The 21,846-nt window shown below is 42.9% G+C and overlaps 1 protein-coding gene and 1 long non-coding RNA gene across 23 annotated transcripts in view; one reads left to right on the forward strand and one right to left on the reverse strand.

Moving 5' to 3' along the window:
- Positions 1-1,186, reverse strand: part of LOC112299748 (uncharacterized) — a 198,199-nt gene extending 197,013 nt beyond the window's left edge. For all 21 annotated transcript variants that reach the window (XR_011651337.1, XR_011651333.1, XR_011651326.1 and 18 more), the window contains exon 1: positions 595-1,186. This is a non-coding gene — a long non-coding RNA (uncharacterized lncRNA). The remainder of the gene's footprint in view (positions 1-594) is intronic.
- Positions 1,187-2,961: 1,775 nt separating this feature from the next.
- MKLN1 (muskelin 1) overlaps positions 2,962-21,846 on the forward strand; it is a 322,457-nt gene continuing 303,572 nt past the window's right edge. For both annotated transcript variants that reach the window (XM_071221698.1, XM_071221699.1), the window contains exon 1: positions 2,962-3,113. The gene's annotated coding sequence lies outside the window, so the exon portion shown is untranslated. The remainder of the gene's footprint in view (positions 3,114-21,846) is intronic.

The raw sequence follows: 21,846 nt of genomic DNA on the forward strand, positions 1-21,846 counted from the left end.
AGCGAGTGCTCTCGAGGTTCGGGATGTTGGTCTCCGCGGAGTGAAGAGGTGGGATCTCGAAATGGAAACAGCCTCCCTCCCTCCCCTCCTCCTCTTCTTCTGTTTACCTCAAGTTTGAATTTTATCTGCGCAACATTAGCTGGAATGCGGACATTGAAAAAAAAAAAAAAACACCACACTCTCAACCCGGCAGCTCCGGAGGAGCCATGTGGCATCTAGCCACCTCAAAGGGGAGAAAAGTGCTCGGAGCAACACAAACATGGCGAAATCGCCCCGGCATTCCCGGGAAACGCTACGACCCCCACCTTCCCTCGCCCGGCTCCCGAGCGACCGGCCGTGACCTGCGGCCCCCTCCCGAGGGCAGGCAGGGGGCCCCCGGGGAGCCCGAGGGTGGAACCTTGGGGCGTGCGAAAGAGGAAATAACAGCGCCCGCAGTGGAAAGGTTTCTGCTGGACCACCGGACCCATCCTCCTCGCTGGCAGCGAGCGGACGCCTCGTTCCCCCCGAAAGGTCTAAGTGGAGAACAGAATTCCCATCCCAAAGTGCTGCCCTGGGCCCGGCTCCCCGCCCCCCCCCCCACCTTTCAGAACTTACCTTTGGGGCTGAACACACGCTGCTGCTTAAATCCCTTTCTCTTTCCTTCCTCCGGAGCGAGACGCGAGGGGGAAAACGATGCGCATGTACATTTGTAGAGCATGTTCTTCTCGAATTTCCCTTTGGTTATCACGGGGAGCGATGAAGGCTCCCGAGACAGGTGCAGTGCTGGCCGAGGCTGCCGGCTAAAAGTTCTTCTCCCTGCGGTGGGCGGCGGGGTCTCCAGACCGAGGCTGAGGACCCGGTTTCCCTGCGCGCCCCCCCACCTCCAGGCGTCGCCCCCTTCTCCTCGCGGGCTGCTGCTGCGCGCGGCTCGGCTGCAGGGGAGGTGGCGTAGTTTCTCTTCCTCCCACCTCTTCTCACTCACTTGTTTTCGTAGCCTGGGCTCCCCTAATGCTTTCCTCTCCACAACGTTGTTTCATTATATCATGTCCATCATGTGACACCGGAGAGGCTTCTCTATGGAAACTTAAAGGGGCTCCCACGTGACTGCAGCAGCAGCGGCAACCACAGCAGCAGGACTGGCGGCGGAGGACGCGGCGTTTGTACCACCACCCACCGAGAGCCCCTCGCAGCATCCCGGAGCGGCTTCTGGCGCTGCCGAAGTCCAGATAAGGCAGCCAGGGCATCCGGGAGCTGTGGCGTCTGTGCGTGCGCGCAGCCTTTGCTCATCGCATAGGAAGCCGAACAGAAGGAGCGTCCTTAAATCCTTGCCACAGTCACAAAACCCACGCTCTGTTAAAATGACATTTCGTGGCTCCGACTTTATTTTCCACAAGAGCAATGAGTTCTCTGTTAGGTCTGATTAAATGTTACCAAGTCAAACAGAAAAGCCGGATTTGTACCTGGGTAAGTCTAGCCAGCTCTTGGGTAGAAGAACAGAAATGACAAAACAATAATAACAGAAATAGAATCAGGCATCGGATACATAATTACCATCACCACCAGCTTTAAAGCTTTCTGGAATTACATTCCTCTGGTAACTGTGGGTGATGCTTGCAGGAGGCAAAATGCGATGCAGTTTTTCTCTTCCGCAGCTATATTAGGGCTTTGTTGCTGACAACAGTGAAAACTTGTTTGTGTCAGGAAGTGAGGTACGAAGATATGACCTGGAAGGTACAGACAAAACCAAAGTGGCAGTTTTTTCATTACTTTCTGACCACATTCTTTGAAATGGTGAGAAGCAGCTGGTCTGCTGTAAAATGCATGGAATGTGGTTGGTGGGAAATAAAATAATCAGAAATATCTATTTTCCCTTAATCATACTTTACATAGACACTAGAAATTATAGGGGGGTGGGGATGTGGAGAGAGAGAGAGAGAGAGGAAAGCCTATGCATTTTTGCCAATAAGTTTGTCACCATTTCTAACATTTAGCAAACACTTTGAAAGCCTCATTCAAGTCCAGTGATGTGCGGACACTGTAACATCAGTTTTTTGAGTGCCTTCGGTATTGACTCACAGCCCCTTTACAGGCTAATGACTATAACTCAAATCTCTGCCTTAAAGTTTGTGTGGACCACGGGGATTGTATCCTGTAAACCTAAGTTAAATAGCTATTTCTATACTTCAGTTCATGCTTTTCCATTTATAAGGAAAACTCCCTGTTTGGATTGGCAGAATTGTTTAAAACTTCGCAGACAAGTGAAGAGTGGGGTGGAAGATCATCCTTTCTTTTGGCTTTGCCTTCACTGTGTCCCTTCCCACCTCATCACTTTACCTCATCAGCCATGATGAATGAGCTCCACTACATCCCTTCTAATAATTCCATAATACAGCCCCCAATTTTTACCTTCCTATCTAATGCGTAATTCTCCCATCCCTCTCCCCTTTTCAGCCCTTGCCTCCCAATTCAGCCCCCGTGTTGCTTGGGTGCTTAGCTCAGGCCTCCCCCAAAACTCCCTCCCCGTCCTCTTTCCCCGGCAGTTCCCCCCACTCCACACCCCACCCCACCCCCCTTTCCAGCTGGGTCTCCCTTCTCAGCAACTCTGCCCCCTTACCTCTCTTTGACCTCCTTTATTTCCTTCACAGCTGGCCCTTGACTTCTCGGCCTCTTCTTCCCCTTCTTTACCTGCAATACCCTGTCCCTACTGGGGTCTCCTTCACACCCTTCTCTCTGGTCTCATCTCTTCTGACGCCAAACCCAGCATTCCTCAACTGCTCGGCCTGGTCGGCTTTAGCCAGAGTTTGTGCCCGTGCCCCAGGGCGGGGGAAAGGAGTGTGTGGTGCAAAGTCGGGGCAAGAACCCCCCCTCGGCGGTGGCCCCCTGCCTCGCCTCCCTCCGCCCCTCCTGAGCCCGGGTGGCGGCGCTTCCTGGGCGGATGGTTGGGACTTGCTGCAGCAGCTGCGGTTCTGCTGTGTCATGCAAGAAGGAGGGCGGCCGGCGCTGGAGGGGGAGGAGGGGAGGAACCTGATCTCTCCGGTAGCGAAGGGCTGGAGGCAAACACCGAGCTCCCCCAGAGCCGCCCGGGAGCAGGGAGGGCTCCGGTACCCTGAGGGGCCCTCCCCGCGGGGCAGATGGTAAGTGGGGCGGCGCAGGTGGTCGCCTTGGGAAGGGAGCGCGCAGGGGGGTTAGGTGGGGAGGTGGGGAGAACCAGGAGTCACCCGGGCCAAACTGCAGGATCCCAGTGTCCAGCTGAAAAGAACCCAGGCCATAATGAGGATGACCAGAAAAACGCAGCGATAATTACCATTCGAATAACGGCCCGCAGCTGACTCCGGCCACACAGAAGAGTGGTGCATCCCGAACCCAAGACAGACCTAGGGGCAGTCATTCGGGTCTGAGACCCGCCAGCCCACCTGCCCTGGCCTTTTAGGGTACAGCTGCGTAGCAAAACTCAACGTATACCATACATATTCCTCTAGCCTGGCTGAGCTGTATGAGTTGTCTTGTTTGAAACTAGGGGAGGGTATGGAAACCTGCCCAGCCTCACTTTAGCCATGAAAATAATGCTCTTGGCCAGGGGCCTCAGACAAACAGCCACTGGTGCAATTAAACAATCAATAGGAAAAATAGCTTCATCCCCCTCACCACCCTCCTTCAACCAGGGTGATTTATTCTGCTTAAAAGGGAGAAAAGACGATGCGCGTAGATGCCCTCCCCTACACCCCCATCAGCCTCCACCCAACACAGAGTGTGGACCCCGCTGTTCACCCCATGGTCCGACCGTGATCCACGTTGCAGGAGGGGGCCGCTCTGAACTCTGAACAGTTTCACCTCCGCTGCCCTTTGCCACGGGGGGCTCAAAAACACAGAGCTAACCGAGAGCAGTGAACGCAGGGGCAGGCTGGGCACATCCGAACTTCACTTACTTCACCTGAGTGCAATTCTCAGGGAAACCTTTTTATTAGTAGTATCATTCCTTTCCATTTCACTCCTGGAAATTTCAAAGAACTTTCTAAAATATCTTCTTCTTCTTTTTTTAATGTCAGTCATATGTTTGGAAAAGTAAGGGGTTGGCGGGATTAACAGAAAGGCTAATGACCGTCTCAAAGGCACTTGCTGTTGCTAGGGAACCCCAGGCTCATCTGCTCTCTAATCACTAGTGTGTTCTGTGGAAGTCAAACTTTTCAGGGTGCATGAAAATGAATGGCATCTGGTTAAAAGTGTTCTTGCTGTGTTGTAGCCTCCTGGATTATTATCGATTGCCTCACACCCACACATCTTGTTTTCCTAATTCGATTTCTGCATGTGCGTCACTGCCAGGGACACGCAGACTAGACCAGTCAGGTTCACTTCCTGTTTCTCAGAACTAGTTTATATTTGGTCTCGTAGCACTAGCTGGTCAAACATTATCACACTGATCCTCTTGGAAAGAAATCTGCTTTCAGTGAAAACAAATTAGCCCAATTAAATACTAATTCCCATGGAAAACGTCATCATTTGAGGAATAAAGTAGCCAGACAGTTGCCATTTGAGGGGGAAAAAAAAAAACATTCTTGAAATATACAGCCTAGAAAAACCCATCATCTTTATTTTCTTTTGCGCAGAATCTTCATGCCTCAGCAGTAGAAACTAAACTAACTCGAGTAGAGAAATTTAAGGATGATATTTCTAAAACGAAGCTCAAGAAATACACATGGAAGCTGGGGGAAATCTTTTAGACCAAATAAGGCGTAGAATTGGATGGCATCCAGGCCCCAGGAGCACGAATAAGCTTGAGCGAGCATTGGGGCGCTCCGGGAACAGAGTGTGATCACAAGGCTGCACTGCAAACAGGAGCCCATCCCTGTGTACTAACTGCCTCTTTTACCAGTGCCCTCTGTCCCTCGCTCTTTTTTTTTCAGTTCCTTCCTCTCTAGAACAAGGATATCACAAGGGCAATATCATAAAGATAAGCATATGTAAACAGTGCAGCGGGTTCTGATGTCGATCATTTGTTTAGGTGGAAAATATGGGGTGTCTATGGCAGTGAGGAAAAGTCAGCAGACTGAAAGTTAGCAAATTCGCTCCCACTTCTCCTACTGACCTATGACCGTGGATGAGCCAGTCCAGGTCTTCTCCTGGCAGTTTCCTCATAGAAGCTCAACAACAGTGCTGGATGGACTGAAAAGATGTCCAAGCTGCCTTCCGTTTGCAAAACTCTGTGATTAGATTGAACTCACTACATAAAAATTTCAATTTTAGCTGGATTTTGCAATGTTAAATTTTGACACTGAAACTTTAATATCTCTCCATAGAGACCTTGGAGGAAATTGAAGTGGGAAATGATTTGTTGTTGATGCATCATTTTTTAGTGTCAATTGCCCGACAGTCCAATGACATCGAACGTACTCTCAATGTACTTGCTCTCTGCTTGCGTGGTGGTGTTGTAGGAGCAACAGAAAGGATATAAAATTGTATAGAGAGGGCTTTCAGTCATTTCTGATTTAGTTAACCCAAAATATGTTTATAAGCAAAACAATGGAATGATGAGGAAGGGCTACATATGAAATAAACAACTGAATCCTCCCAGAGCTAATAATCTATTTACCGGTATTTTAATTAGTGATAGGCAAAAATATACCTAGCGCAAACGTTTGAAAATTTCAGGTTCACGATGTTAAGAAGTAGCATAAACAAATGTGAGATTTGTGCCGGGAGGAAAGACCTGACTTTGAAACCCAACTCTGCCGCCGTATTTATTCATTACTGAATGCCCGCTCAGTCAGGTGCTGTGCTAGGCACTGGGAATACAAAGTTGAATAAGACAGTCTGCTCCAAAGGCCCTGACAGTATAATGGCGCGACAGATGAGTACGGAGCTGGGTGCACAGCAGTGAGATGATGCCAACAAGAGAGCTCGTTGGAGGGGTACTGAACTGTGACTCCCATAGTCAGGGTCCCAAACCATAGAAGGTGAATTTGGAAAGGAATTCTGCAAGATAAGTAGGAGGAATCCAGACAAATGGGCAAGTTAAAGAGAAATGTATCCCAGGTAAATAAAGTACTATGTGTAAAGTCCTGGAGGTAAAAAGGTGTACCCAGAATGTTGAGGGGGAAGAACAGTGCCCAGGGAAGTAGTAGGTTCTCAGTAAACACATTGTACAAATGCGTGCCAGAAGTACTGAAGGATGCTCCCAGAAAGATCAGCAAGGTCTGGTATGTCTAAGAATTTTCCATTTATCGTAAGGCCAATGGAGGACCACTCATGAGTTTTAAGTATGTGCATTTTAGAAAGATCACTGCAGTTTGGAGAATTTATTAGTGTGAGTAACACTATAAGTAGGGAGACTAGGTAGGAGATTAGCATTGAAGGATAGAAATGATGGACATCTAAACTGAGGCAGCAAGAATGTAAGTAGAGAAGAAGGATTCAAAACATTTAAGATATAGAGGCAACTGAATGTTATTATTGATTGTATCTGCAGTGTTAGGAATAGAAGATTTATAACTAGGTAAATGGGAGGACAGTGGTACCCTTTGCCAAGATGGGGACTTTAGGAGGAAGTGTAGGTTGAGAAGGGAAGGTGATTAGTTTAATTTGAAACATGTTGATTTTGAAGTGTCCATGGGATATCAAAATGAAGCTTTCTATGGCCTAACTGAACAGGGAAGTCTAGAAGTCAGAAGGGGGATCTGTGCTCGAACCAGCAGCATGTGATGGTTTATGGAAGCAGATGAAATCCCCAACAGAAAAGGTACAGCATAAGAAGACAAGAGCACGTACTCTGGAACCTTATGAAAATGCCCACATTTAAAAGATGAGGAAAGAAACCTACAAAGGAAGAACACCCAGAGAAGGAGCAGGACCAGAACAAGTAGCTTCAGAGAAGCCAAGTGAGGAATTGTCAACAGCATTAAATGCTAGAGAAAGGTCAAGAAAAATGAGGACTGAAAGTCCTCGGACTTAGCAACAAGGAGGTCATTGTTGTGTTTGGCAAGAAGGAGTTTATTGGGGTGGTAACCAGATTGCAGTGGATTGAGGAGTAGAGGAGGTAGAGGAAGTTCTTTTGGATAAGAAGAACTAAAGGGCAACTGGGTGGGGGAGGATAAAGGTATCGGGAAGAGAATAAAATCATGGTCTGTTAAGGCAGCATAGGGAAAGAAGGAAATAATACAGTAACACAAATTTTATTCTTTGAAACCTTCTCCTTCAAATTAAATGGCGTGACCATTCACCCAATGCTCAAGTCAAAAGCAGACGGACACGCAGACATTCATGATGTGTCTCCTTCCCTCAGTCCTCACATCCAGTCTATCAGGAATTCAGGTCAACCCTACCTCCAAAACATTTCCACAATCTGTTTCTTTCTATCTGTACCGCTACCGCCCTAACACAAGCACCATCTTCTGGGCTTCTGTAAATAGCTTTCTAATTGGTTTTCCTGCTTCCACTCTTGCTCCTATTCTCCACAGCACAGCCAGAGTGACAGGAAGCATAAAATATAAATCAGATCTTAGTGCTTCTCATCTTGCGACTCTTCCATGTCTTCTGATTGCACTTGGACTAAAGTCCAGACCCCTTTGCTGGCCTACAAAGCCCTGGGTGGCAACCCAGACCACCTCTTCAATCTCGTCTCCCACCACTCTCCCTCTCCCACCACTCTCCCTCGACTCTAATCACACTGGCCTTTGTTCTACTCCTCAGACACATTGGATTTGCTCTTGTTTTAAAGGACTCATCCCAGATATTTCCTGTTCCTGGAATACTCTTTTTTTCATTCTAATCTCCGTTTAAATGTTGCCTCCTCCAAGAGGCCTTTGCTGCCCTTACTAAAGTATCCTTCTCTGTCCACCTTCCCAAACATCCTATGTAAAACTTAATTACTATTTGTTTTTATTGTTTATGGTTAAGAACCCCTCTAAAGTTTAAACCCTATGAGGATTCCTGCCACATAGTAGACACTTAAAAATGTTCACTGGATGTTTATAGAAGGAAAAAGAGGACAAACAGATTATTAGAATTGTAGGCATCAAGGATCAAAGCCTGGTGTGGTTGAGGAATGGCCATGAATGATGGATTAGTAGGTTTTTAAGACTCCAGAAGTAGAAGAGTTACTAGCTGTGTGACATTGGGCATTCATATTTCTGAGGTTCACTTTGTGAATATGGGTTGTCAGTAAAATTAAATTAAATAGTGCAGTTATAGGCATAAGGCAGCCTTGTCAGGTTATTATCAGGAAGTCAGGACTTCTGCAAATCAATTTATAACCTCTACATATGACCTCTTCATGTAGGCTTCCCTGTAATGAAGTTAGCATTTGATTATTATTAGGGAAAAATGGCCAAATTGTGACTTTACTAGAGTACCTGAAAGACCCCGGATATTAGGTTGTTTAATAAGAAATCAAAGCACTCCTACAAATCAATAAGAAAAGAATTAAAAACCCTGGGAGAGTGGGCAAAGTGTTTGACAGTTTGCAGTTAAGGAAATGCAAATGGATCTTTAAAATATGTAAAAATGCTCATCCTTTTTCATAACAAGAGATACACAAATCACAACACAATGAGATGTAGTTTTTACATATTCCTTTGACACAAATCAAAAACTTTAACAGCATACTTTGTTCGCCATGCTAGGAAGAAGGCAAACATTGTCAGTAGGAGTGAAAATCGGTACAACTTCTATGGAGGGCAACATGGCAGTATTTATTAAATTTTAAATGCACAAAACCTTCAACCTAGCAATTCCACCTTTCTATAGTTTTCTGATAGGTGCATTCACACACATATCGAAGGATGACTCATCTAGGATCTTCACTGAAGCTTTTATGCTAAAGACAAAACAACCGTCATGCCCATTGACAGAGAAGTGATTAAATAGATCATGGTACAGTTATACAGGTGAAAGGTAGGCAGTTGTTAAAAACTTTGGAGGCAGTTTTAGGTGTACTGACGTGAGAAGATCTTCGTGATATATTGCTGTGTAAAAAAATAACAAGATGAAGAACACCATGTATTTTGCTAGCATTGTGTTTCTTTTTAAAGATTATTAACTTTTTTTTTATCTGAAAACGTCTGTGAGAAGTGAAAATAGAGCAGGGAGAGAGCAGGTGCGGAGAGACCAGTTGAAACAGTACTTCAGTGATTCAGGTCAGAGAGGATGGCTTCCCGGAGTAGGGCGGTGGCATGTAGAGGAAGAGGAATGGTCAGAGTTAAGAGTTATTTTATCGATGAGTTTGTCTCTGTTTTGCTTGTTAGTTCAGTTTGTTCGTTAAATTCCACATACGAGTGAAATCATATGGTATTTGTCTTTCTCTGACTGGCTTATTTCACTTAGCATAATGTTCTCCAGGTCCATCCATGCTGTTGCAAAGGGTAACATTTTCTTCTTTTTTACAGCCGGGTAGCATTCCATTGTGTAAATGTCCCATAGTCATTTATCCACTCATCTTTTGATGGACACTTGGGTTGCTTCCATAACTTGGCGATTGTAAACAATGCTGCAATGAACATAAGGGTGCTTATGTTCTTTCGAATTAGTGTTTTGGGTTCTTTTGGGTATATTCTTAGAAGTGGAGTTGCGGGGAGGTTCGGGGGTGGTTAGGGGGTACAGGGATTGAGCAAAAAAGAGAAAGGACTCATAGGCATGGACAACAGGGTGGTGATTGCTGGGGGTAGGATGTTACAAGGGGACTAAATGGTAATAGGAAAATATAACAAAGATATATTTTAGAAAATATATCTCTAGTTCTTTATTTTAAAGAACTAGATGATTCAATGGAAACAGTGAGTTGTAGAGAGGGAGGTAATGTCATGGTTGACTTGAGAATTCGCCCAAGGTCAGATGCATGCGTATAGGTGTCAGTCACCAAGATGGACAATCCTGGGACAGTGACACAGTTCTGGGGAAGAGAGAAAAACAGTGGTGATGACTTCTGCAGACCTGTAATACAGGTCTTAAGTCAGAAGAACTGCTGGCACTGGATTTGTGAGTTTGGAAGAAGATTGTTTAAAGAGGGTAGATGGAATCATAAGAAAAGCAGGCTCAGGACTAAGCTCTGATCATTTAGAGATTGGATAAAAAAGAAAGAGCTGACAATGGAGACTGGGAATCAGAAACCAGAAAAATAAAACCAGGAGATTATGGGGCCAAAGAAAGCAAGAGAAGAACATGCTAAAGAAGAACATGTTAAATGTTGCCAAAAGGTCCAAGAAGGTCATTATAACTTGTTTTTCTCATCAACCCTAAATTCCTTGAAAGTTGGGATTATTTTACTTATTTTTGTATCCTTGAGGCTTGTCCTGTGTATCACATAATAAATAATAACCAAAATTCTATTAAATTGAAAAAAGAAATACTTCACAGAGACAGACAGGCAGAGATACAGAAAGATAATAGAATGTGTCTTTGGGTCCCAAAGAGTGAGTGAGTAAATAAATAAATAAATAAATAAAAAGACAGATGCCCTTGAACTCCATTGCAAACCAAACCTGATCTTAGAAAAAGAAGGAGGTTCTGCTCCCTTGATTTTGCTCTTGAACTAACACACTGATTGAGCGCTCACAGTGCCATGTTGTTGCGATGTTAAGAGCCTTCTGAAAACATTTTGGGAAGTAATATTCACCTGCGTCTGGTAACTCTGAGTCATTTTTGTCTTTATTTCGGTCCTGGGTGATGACAGAAAGAGCAATTTGCTTTTCCTTGTCTGTCTGACTCTATCCTACCACCTTAAATCAGTTGATGGAGTCTGGAGAATCCATTTCAGCACCACTACAGTTCTGTAACACACCGTAACCTCTCATGAGGATGCCCAGCCCTAGTTTCCCATCAGAGAAAATGATGACTTTTGGCAGGAAGAGATGTGTTACCTCCAAGAGAAACCACCAGCTTCTCAATTGGTTACTGTTTCTGCAGAAAGGTGCTATTAGGAGAGAATGTAGAGACTGCAAAAGGAGAAAAGGTTTTGACTTTGTCCTGGCAACATGGAAATCTATATAACAACAGAGATACCATGACCTTTTGGTAGTGTCCTTGAACTAGAAACTAAAATTAGTAGATGTAGTTGAAACAGTCTTTAAAATGTTATGACATTCTGAATTATTTAGTGAGACCAGGGGTAGTAAAATGTTTCTGGAAAGGGCCAGGTGGGAAATATTTGAGGCTTCGTGGGCCATACAGTCTCTGTCTCAGCTACTCAACCCTGCCATTGCAGTTGAGTGAAAGCAGTCATAGACAATGAGTAAATAAATGAGCAGGGCTTCTGCCAATTAAACTTTATTTATGGACACTGAGATTAGCATTCATATAACTTTCCTGTGTCATGAAATAGTGTTGTTTTTTTTAATTCTCTCTCGAGAAAAATTTTTTCACTGCTTTTAGAGAGAGAGGAAGGCAGGGGGAGAGAGATTAAAAAAGAGAGAGAGAGATATTGATATGAGAGAGACACATTGATCTCTTACCTTCCATTTGCTCCCCAGCCAGGGATCAAACCTGCAACCTGGGTATGTACCCTGACTGAAAAATCGAATCCATGACATTTCGGTTTATAGGATAAAGCTCCAACCAACTGAGCCACACCAAGCAGGGCCAAATAGTATTCTTCTTTTGATCTTTTTCAGCTACGTAAAAATCTGAAAATCATTCTTAGCTTGTAGGCCATACAAAAATATGGGGTGGGGTGGGTTTAGCTAGTGGACAGTAGTTTGGCACCTTCTGATTTAGGCAGCATGAAAATCATGTCTTAAGAAAGATTTTCAGATTCACACTTGTGAAGAAAGTAATCTGTTATATACAGGTATGCCCCGTTTATTTTAACTTCTCGAGTTTATTGGAACATATCAACTCATTTGCCTACATCTGACTTATTTGGAAATAAACTTTGTCTCCGTGGTTTAGTACTCATTTAACACTTTGCCCCTTCTCTTCCTTGAAATGAATGAATGTGCATGAATGTAATATTTTTATAGAGCAAACTGAAGAATTCTTACTAATTGACTTCATAAATACCCAAACCAAGAGAGGATATGGGAGTTCTAATCACATTTTAAAACTACGTTAAATTCATTCAGTAAGTATTATTAATGATCTACTTTTTTCATAGTGCATACTGCTACACAGTTAGTGATAAAAGGGGAGAGATGATAGATAGACAGACTGACAGATAGATGAAATATCTAGTGGCTGATAGGCACCAGTGAGAATTGTTTGGACACATCACAGTATAAATGTAGTCACTTAAGCAACAGATAGGGAGGTAGACAAAACTAAGTTTAAATCTGAGCTTTTTTGTGTCCCAGATGTGTGACCATATAAGCTTCAGTTTCCTCTTTTTAGAACAGGGATAAAAATACCCACCTCTTAAGGAAGTTGTGGGAATTAAATAAGACAGTGCTTGTAAATCAGCTAGCACGGTACCCGGTACATGGTAAGTAATCAGTTAACGGGAGCTGTTGCTGTATTCCACCAACACAAAGGTATATAATTTGTTCCAAAGAAGCACACGATCAAAAGGCGAAGCAGAGTGAGTGAAGAACTTACGAACACAAATGGAAACTCACAAACCTGAGGATTGATGACTGGTAGAAAAGGTCTGGGTGAAAGTAAAAGCAGAAGTGACATTGTCACAGGAGCATACATAAGACAGCTGGACAGTTGTCTTGCCTTTGCTTCCCTAGTAACCAGCTGCTGGGTTGTCTTCGGAGCTCCACCTATAGGTCTAGCTCTCCAGCCTCCCCAGTACTTAGCTGCAATCCTGACTGGGAAGGAAGTGGATCATCAGTGCTTCCTTCAGCGAGGTCAGCTGTGAGCCTTAGACACCTGCAGCTCCCTCCTGTTATGCCTCTCACTCCAGTGTTTGTCTAATTCTGGACTTCCACCTTGACCTCCACGCTTCAGTCTCTGGTCACTCTGCCATGAATACCCGTCTCCCTGTAGACCTGGGACCCTGTCCTGGACCCCGTCCTGAACCCTGCCCTACTTCACCATGGCTCCGACATCTTCTTTAGCTTATCTCTAACCATTTCCTCTTCCCCAGAGTGCTGTATTCAGCTGCCCACACCCCTTAAACTGGTACACGTGTGACTTAGCCTTCACACTCAACTGTTTAGCATGAAAGACTTCCTGAACTTTACCTTGGTGTGAGACATCAAGTCTTACACAGCTCAGCGGCCCTAATCCAAGCCAGCTTCTGTATTCACAGCCCGTGCCCTGGGAGCACTCCACACCCTGGTCCTGGCTCATACTCTCAACCCACTGGCTATGCATTGTCAACTAGTTCTAGCAAGCCTGGTAATATTATGACAACATCAATAATGCTTTCCCAATGCCAATGACAAAGTTATTGGCACAGGGGCATAATTTAGAGGTAATGGAGAACTCTACCATCTACTGACAAACTCATTCTGCGGGATCGTGAGCATCAAATAAAGTTGGCATGACTTAAATTTAAATTAATTGCTTATTGAAGAGCTCCTATTCTGTACTTAATTCTAACCAGCTAAGAAGAATGTGTTGGTGAAGTGGAAGTGACAAACAACTTAAGATAAGTGACCACAGCAGCCTTGAATTTCTAATAGCCAGAGGAGGTGATTCTGTACTTTCTAATCTGACGCAAGGAAGACTTGAGTAAGTTAAGACAAGGTATGGACACGAGGCTCTGTCTGGCTAGGAACTAAGAAAGAAAGCTCAAAAGGAGTAAAATGACTTGAAACTTAAATTTTTATAAAACCCATGATTTCCATGAAGAAAAGGAAGCATATGGTAAAGGTCAACGTGGCTGCTCAAGAAGCGTCCTGATAAGCTCATATTTTTATTTATTTTTTAAATTAAGTACAGTTCATAGTTTCTTCATATTTTTTTCTTTTTTGACCAATGTTCCTTTTCTTCTAAAATTGTTTGAAAAATTTTCAATTACAGTTGACATACAATATTATATCAGTTTTAGATGTACAACAGAATGATTAAACATTTATATAACTTACGAAGTGATCCCCCAATAAGGCTCATTTGACACCATTCATAGTTATTTAATATTATTGATTACATTGCCTATGCTATACTTCACATCCCCATGACTCTTTCTGTAACTGGCAATTACTTCTTTTTAAAAATATATTTTATTGATTATGCTATTATAGTTGTCTCATTTTTTCCCCTTTATTCTCCTCTGCCCTGCACACCTCTCCCTCCAGCAATCCCTCCCTTAGTTCATGTCCATGGGTCATACATATAAGTTCTTTGGCTTCTACAATTCCTATACTATTCTTAACCTCCTCCATCTATTTTGTACCTACCATTTATGCTTCTCATTCCCTGTACCTTTTCCCCCATTCTCTCCCCTCCCCCTCCTCACTGATGATTCCCCATGGGATCTCCATTTCTGTGATTCTGTTTCTGTTCTAGTTGTTTGCTTAGTTTTTGCTTTTGTTTTTTTAGATTCGGTTGTTGATAGTTGTGAGTTTGTTGTCATTTACTGTTCACAGTTTTGATCTTTTTCTTGGATAAGTCCCTTCGACATGTCATATAATAAGGGCTGGGTGAAGATGAACTCCTTGAACTTGACCTTATCTGGGAAGCTCTTTATCTGCCCTTCCATTCTAAATGATAGCTTTGCTGGATAGAGTAATCTTGGATGTAGGTCCTTGCCTTTCATGACTTGGAATACTTCTTTCCAGCCCCTTCTTGCCTGCAAAGTTTCTTTTGAGAAATCAGCTGATAGCCTTATGGGAACTCCTTTGTAGGTAACTGTCTCCTTTCCTCAGGCTGCTTTTAATATTCTCCCCTTATCTTTAATCTTTGGTAATGTAACTGTGATGTGTCTTGGTGTGTTCCTCCCTGGGTCCAACTTTTTTGGGACTCTTCTGAGCTTCCTGGACTTCCTGGAAGTCTATTTCCTTTGCCATATTAAGGAAGTTCTCCTTTATTATTTTTTCAAAGAAGTTTTCAATTTCTTGCTCTTTCTCTTCTCCTTCTGGAACCCCTATGATTCAGATGTTAGAACGTTTAAAGTTGTTACGGAAGTTCCTAAGCCTCTCCTCATTTTTTTGAATTCTTGTTTCTTTATTCTTTTCTGGTTGAATGTTTATTTCTTCCTTCTGGTCCAAATCATTGATTTGAGTACTGGTTTCCTTCCTGTCACTATTGGTTCCCTGTATATTTTTCTTTGTTCAATTTGCATAGCCTTCACTTTTTCCTGTATTTTGTGACCAAGTTCAACCAATTCTGTGAGCATCCTGATTACCAGTGTTTTTGAACTCTGCATCTGATAGGCTGGCTATCTCTTCACCACTTAGTTCTATTTTTGGAGCTTTGATCTGTTCTTTCATTTGGGCCATTTTTTTTTTTTTTTGTCTCTGCCTGCCTGTTACATTCTAAGGGGCAGAGCCTTAGGTATTTGCCAGGATGGGGCAACCCACGTTGCTGCGTTGTGACGCTATATGTGGGGAAAGGGTCTGAAAAGGAACGCTGCTACTTATTGGGCTCTCGGCTGGCTTTCAGTCACTTCCCCCACTTCCCACTGGCAAATTGGGCCCTTCTGGTGCTGATTCCCAGTGGGTGGGCTTGTGTATGTTCTAGGACCCTGTGGGTCTCTCCAACAAACTCTCCTGTGAAGCTGGGAGTTTCTCTCACCGCCACAATCCCCATAGGATTTTACAGCCAGAGGCATTGAGGCTTTAGTTTCCTGTACTGGAACCCTGGGTTGTGTTGTCTGTCTCGCTCCCCAGTTGTTCCTCCTGGCTTATCCACAGAAAATGTGGGACTGCCTGGTCTGCCTGGTCCGCCAAGCCACCGCCTCACCTGGCCTGGTCTGCCACCTTGCCGCACATCCTCTCTGCCCTGGCTGCCAGTCTCAGCACCTTCTACCAGGCTGGATGAGTGTATCTTATTTTAACTTCTTGGTTGTTAGACTTCCATACAGTTTGATTTTCTGGCAGCTCTGGTTGGTTTTATTTTTGTTTTTAAATATTTTTTAAAAATTTTTAAAAGACTTTATTTATTTTTTAAAGAGGGGAAGGGAGGGAGACAGAGAGGGAGAGAAACATCAATGTGTGGTTGCCTCTTGTATGCCCCCACTGGGGATCTGGCCCACAACCCAGGAATGTGCTCCAGACTGGGATTCAAACCAGCGACCTTTTGATTAGTAGGTCGGCACTCAACCACTGAGACACACCAACCAGGGCTGCTTTTTTCTTTTTAAGTTTGCTGTTCTTCTTTTGGTTGTGTGAGGAAGCAAAGCGTATCTACCTATGCCTCTATCTTGGTCGGATGTTCCAGATAAGCTCATATTTTTAAAGGACACACAGGAAAGGTAGGAGTTAGAGTATATAACAAGACCTCATTCAAAAGAAGGGCTCAAACCTGTGAAGATAATGCCAGGCGCTAACATGTGGAGACAACCAGGGTCTGTGGAAAGTATTGAAGACAATTAATGGGTTTTTGTTTGGTTTTTGCTTATGTGTATAGTAAGAATATTATAAAGAAGGGGTAGTGCTATTGAATGAGGCATAGTTAATGTTAATAGTTAATTGAAAAACAGAACCATTCGGTTGTAGCATTTCCCTCACATTTTTTGTAGTTTTAAAATAGTTATCTTGAATAGATATGTTTCATAGATACTTGGTAGTGTTTGTAGGAAGGAGGGCTCTAAAAACAGCAATTAAATGGTGGTGCATCACACAATAGATTGGTCTTAGAATAGAGGAAATGTGGAATTATTTTTTACTTGGCTCCCCCACTATTACTCTCTTTTGACAGATGACGGGCCCACTTTGTGTCCTAAAAGTGGCTGCCGGTGGCCATCAAAGGTAGGAGAGAGTCAGAAAGGAATTTGGAGGCCACCATCAGAAGTGTGATGCCATGGAGGGACCCAAGAAGGGTAGATGATCATACTCAGGAATGAAGAATGGCAAATACTAGAGAGAGGACTGAAACAGGAGAGGAATGCTGTGGTCAAAATCTCCAAGAAGGGGTAAAAAGAGACCATGGCTGCCCCACAGAAGCCAAATTGCTGTCATAGAAGGCAGAGGGAAGGTGTCTTAGTCTGTTTGAGCTGCCACAACAAATACCATACACTGGGTGACTTAATCGAAAACATTTATTTCTCATCATTCTGGAGGCTAGGAAGTTCACCACCAGGGTGCCAGCAGATTTGGTGTCTGGTATGCAGACAACCACCTTTGTGCTGTATCCATACATGAAGACAAAGATCATCTGTCCGGTGTCTCTTCTTACAAGGGCAATAATCCCATTCATGGGAGCTCCACCTACATGACCTAATGAACTCCCAAAAGCCCCACCTCCTAATACCATCATGTTGGGATTAACATATGAGCCTCAACATATGAGTCTGGGGAGGGCAGAAGATGTGTGTTGAAAAGACCAGGCATGGCCAAGACGCAGGAAGGGATAACAGAACTGCTACGAAGATACTCAAAAACAGTGTCTAAGCTGGAGTCAGGGGTTAATGGCGTGTGCTGGGCAGAACATTTTGAACTTTGACTGGTGTGTAGTATGTGGGTGCTACTGTGTCCTGCCTCTTCTGAATCACTGCTGTGATCGACTTAAAGCCCCAGTACTCCAGGGCCCAACTTGGTTAGCTCCAGTTGGCCCACCGAGGGCTCCTCTGAGAACGTGTTTAAATGAAGATATAGGTCTGGGGTCCCAAACCAGGCAAAGACATTGCCAAGTGGTATAAGTAAGACCCTGAGTTTAAGAAAGAAAGAAAAAAAAAAAAAAGACAAGGAATGGTCCAAATAAGTAACCAGAGAACAAAGTAGCCAAAAGACAGAGATTTTACCAGAATAAATTCAGGGGAGAGGAGGAACTGTGGCCTAAGCCTCTGGGGTCTATGGAACCAGAATTACAGAAGGAATTCAGAGAACCTAAACATTATTTGGTTATGGAGACAAAGGTTGCAACCACGTTTGATTAGATCTTAGAAACTGTGATGCACCCAGGTGACCCCTATGTAGCTTCAATGTAAAGAAGTTAGTACCTAGGGAGGGATCATGTCTTTTCATGATTTTAACTGTAGTTTCTACCATGTTGATAGTGGTAAAACGAATGAGTTTTCAAATGTCAGAGTATTTGTCATTTTCTATTAAAAACAATTATCTTGATACTTAAAAATATATTCCTTACCTTAGTTATCTTCATATATATATATATGTGTCCCATTTTCCAGCTGCTCCTTCCTTTGGGATATGCTTGCAGCTCTGAGGAAGTAGACTCCTCCTTTATCTCAGGAGGTAGGGCATGTGGTCCAGGCTAAACCAACCAGTGAATTGGTACCACAAACAAAATTAAAAGATAAATGAGAGATTTTAGACCATAAACATGTATATGATATTATCCTTAACATATAAAGAGTTCTTACAAACTTATAAGACAAAGACAACATCTCAAAAGAAGAATGGGTAAAGAACATGAAAAGGCAAAAAGAAAAAGGGATTCAATTGCTTAATTAAAATGAAAAAGTTCCAGTCTTACTAGTAACTGAACAAATGAATATTAAAATAAAACCAGATGTCTTTGTGCCTAGCAATTATCAAGAAATTTAAACTGATAGCTTGCATGGATAAAGATGCAGGGAATAAGCACCCTTCTACAATATTGGCATTTAAATTGGTTCAAGCATTCTGGAGAGCAATTTGGCATTGTGTATTAAAAAAAACCCCAAAACCTTAGCATATGCAAACCGTTTAACACAGTAATTTCATACTGAAGGCTTTATCATAGGAAAACAAACCAGAATCACTCACAAAATTTAATGTAGAAGGATATTTAGTATAGCATTCTTTATACTATTGAACACTTGGAGATAACCTAAGTGTCCAAAGTGAAGTACTGCCTAAATTGTAATGTACACCTATGATGAAATTTATGCATCTGTAAAAAGCAGATTATGGAAAGTGTCCTGACATCAGGAAATGTTGGTCATTTATTATTAAATATATTTGCTCAGCACTGGCAGGGTGGATAAGTTGGCTGGAGCGTTGTCCCATAGGCCAAAATGTCGTGGGTTCAATCCCCAGTCAGGGAACATACCTACCTTGCAGATTGATCCCCAGTCAGGGCATGTATGAGAGGCAACTGATGTATCTCTCTCTCTCTCTCTCTCTCTCTCTTTCTCCCACTCTCTCTCTCTCTCTCCCCCCACCCCCACCCTTTTCCCTCCTTCCTCATTCTCTAAAATCAATAAAGATATCCCCATGTGAGGATTAAATATACATATGTCCTCAGAAAGACTGGACAGTTACATAGAACAATATTAATAATGGTGATATCTTGGTAGTGGAATTAGAATTCATTTTCTTAGTGAGTTTTGAATATTTTAAATCTACATCAATAAACATGTATTGCTCTTTTAGTCAGGATAAAAAATAAATATAAGGTGAAAAGGGAGCCCAAGGTGAATGATGAGAGAGTAAGGAAGAACTTCACATTTTTAAATGAGATTCAAACCTTCTGATTCATATAAATGGCATTCCAGGATCCAAAAAGAACTTCCAGATGTTATCACAGACATGCTATGAGGAACCATTGAGGACAGAAATACCATATGGCTGGAACTAGACAAATACACCAGTTTTTAGAAAAGAAAAAGGTGGGTTCCAGAACCTAAACTGGTAAGTTATATTCACTTAGGAAAAGAAAGCTGATATTAACAGGAGGTACATGGGTTCACTTAAGTCCTTCCAAACTACGCTCATTTTCCTTGTCTCCCCATGTGCTTTCGTCATGTAATCCTCATCCCAGACGTCTGAGTATTGTTATCATTCCCATTGCACAGAAGTTCAGCCCAGAGATGTCCAGTGACTTGCCCGAGATCCTATAGCTAGTCTGAAAGATTGCAGACATATTGGTCATCCCTGGCATTGGACAGAGGCTTTCATGGGATCCTCATACATACCATGTAACAGAACATGGAATGGGATATTGTACAGTACTTTTAGTAGATGAAATGATTACACCCACAACATGTAGATGAAAAGAGCATTGTTTTTACCTGGGGGTTTCTCGTGGTAACAATACTATCTAACCACTTTTTGAGTACTCGTTAAATGCAAAGTTCAGTGCAAAATAGTACTTTCTATCTATCACTCCAGTTACTCTTCCCCAACAGAAACAGGCACTGTTATCATCCCCATTTTATAGATGAGGAAACCAAGGCTCGGGATGGTTAATGAGCTGGCTTCCGATTAGACAGCTAGTATGTAAGTGGAAAAGCTGAGATTTGTCACGGAAAGTCTGCCTAAGAGCCCATATGCTTAACTATTGTACTAAAGAGTATACTTTTGGCCCTTGGCTCCTGTTTTGCTCAACTTGTTTTTTCTTTTTTATTTAAATGGAGGTTTATTAATCCTAAGTAATGATTTAAAAGGCATATTTCTGCTAAGAATATAAAGCTGAGGGAGCAGAAGAAAGGAAGGCAAGGAAGCCAATATTTATCGAGCTCTTCTAATATATTAGGCACTGGACTGCCCTCGTTTAAGCCTCAGAGACACTTCATAATGTAAATATGATTATCCCGATTTTCACCAATAAGCAAGTTGAATGGGTGAGTGATCGACACATCCAAGGTCACTGGACTACACCATAAAATCAGCATTTGAATTTGAGTTTATGTCTAACTCCTAAGACTTTACTCTTTTTTACTATTGGCTAATAAAAATAAAATACAAACATACAGTATTTAGTGGGGAAAAGTGCAAAACCCTGCGATTGGCTTTAAAAAGTCAATGGTATGAATATAAGAATTGGGAGACCTAGTTAACATTGCAAGGGCAAGAGGTCTCAGGATTTGGGTTGATTGTAAAGTACTGTGAGTCAGTAGGGTTACTGCCTCAGATGGTATTAGCAGAAGAACCATGTTCCAGAAAAGGGCAAGAATGCCCCTGCTGGTTTTTGCACTGCTTATACTGGATGAGGAGTGCCACAATTTTTTAAATTTTATTTATTTATTTTTAGAGAGAAGGGAAGGGAGGGAAAAAGAGGGAGAGAAACATCAATGTGTGGTTGTCTCATTCGCCCCCAACTGGGGACCTGGCCCACAACCCAGGCATGTGCCCTGACTAGGAATCAAACCGGCCACCCTTTGGTTCACAGGCAGGCCTGAGTGTCACATTTTAAAAGGGACAGACTAGGCTATGGATCTCCAGAGGAGAGCAGCCAGTTGATAACAAAAAATATACATACATACATGCAGGTATACATTCATAAAGACTGGATTAGTTCACAAAAGTTAAACAAGTGAGAACACCCAGGAGGTAACTGAAGACCGTCTTCAGATAGCTGAAGTGCTGCTATATGAGAGAAATTCTTCTTATATTGTATGTGGCTCCAGAGGACAGAGGACTGTGGCTAGAAGGAGGCAGATTTTGGCCAATAAATGAAAGACCAAAATATATCTGTCTTGCATATCTTTCTAGGCACTGAAATGCCAAGTCCAGTGTTGAACTGAATTAGATGTTCAATTGTCATTCAAAAGTGCACATGGTTGTCTTGTGGAGTAGTAAGCTCCCGAGAGATATTTGAGCAGAAGCTGTATTTTGTACCAAAGACTCCCATCCCGTTAAAAAATATTCCAACACTTTGCCCAACTCCACCTTTTTCCAAGCTATTACCTGCGACCCTCACGAAGTTCAGAGGAATCTTTACTCAATCCATTCTAGCCTGACTTAAAAAATCAATTTGAGAGAGAGATAGGGAGAGAAACGTTGATTTGTTGTTCCACTTCTTTATGCATTCATTGGTTGCTTCTTGCATTTGCCTTGACCCGAGATCAAACCCACAACCCTGGTGTAACAGAACGACAGTGCAACCAACTGAGCTATCTGGCCAGGGCTACAGCCTGTTTTCTAACTCTAGAAACTGTGCTCTTCAGATTTA

The sequence above is a fragment of the Desmodus rotundus genome, chromosome 6 (assembly GCF_022682495.2).
Source record: "Desmodus rotundus isolate HL8 chromosome 6, HLdesRot8A.1, whole genome shotgun sequence".
Classification (NCBI taxonomy): domain Eukaryota; kingdom Metazoa; phylum Chordata; class Mammalia; order Chiroptera; family Phyllostomidae; genus Desmodus; species Desmodus rotundus.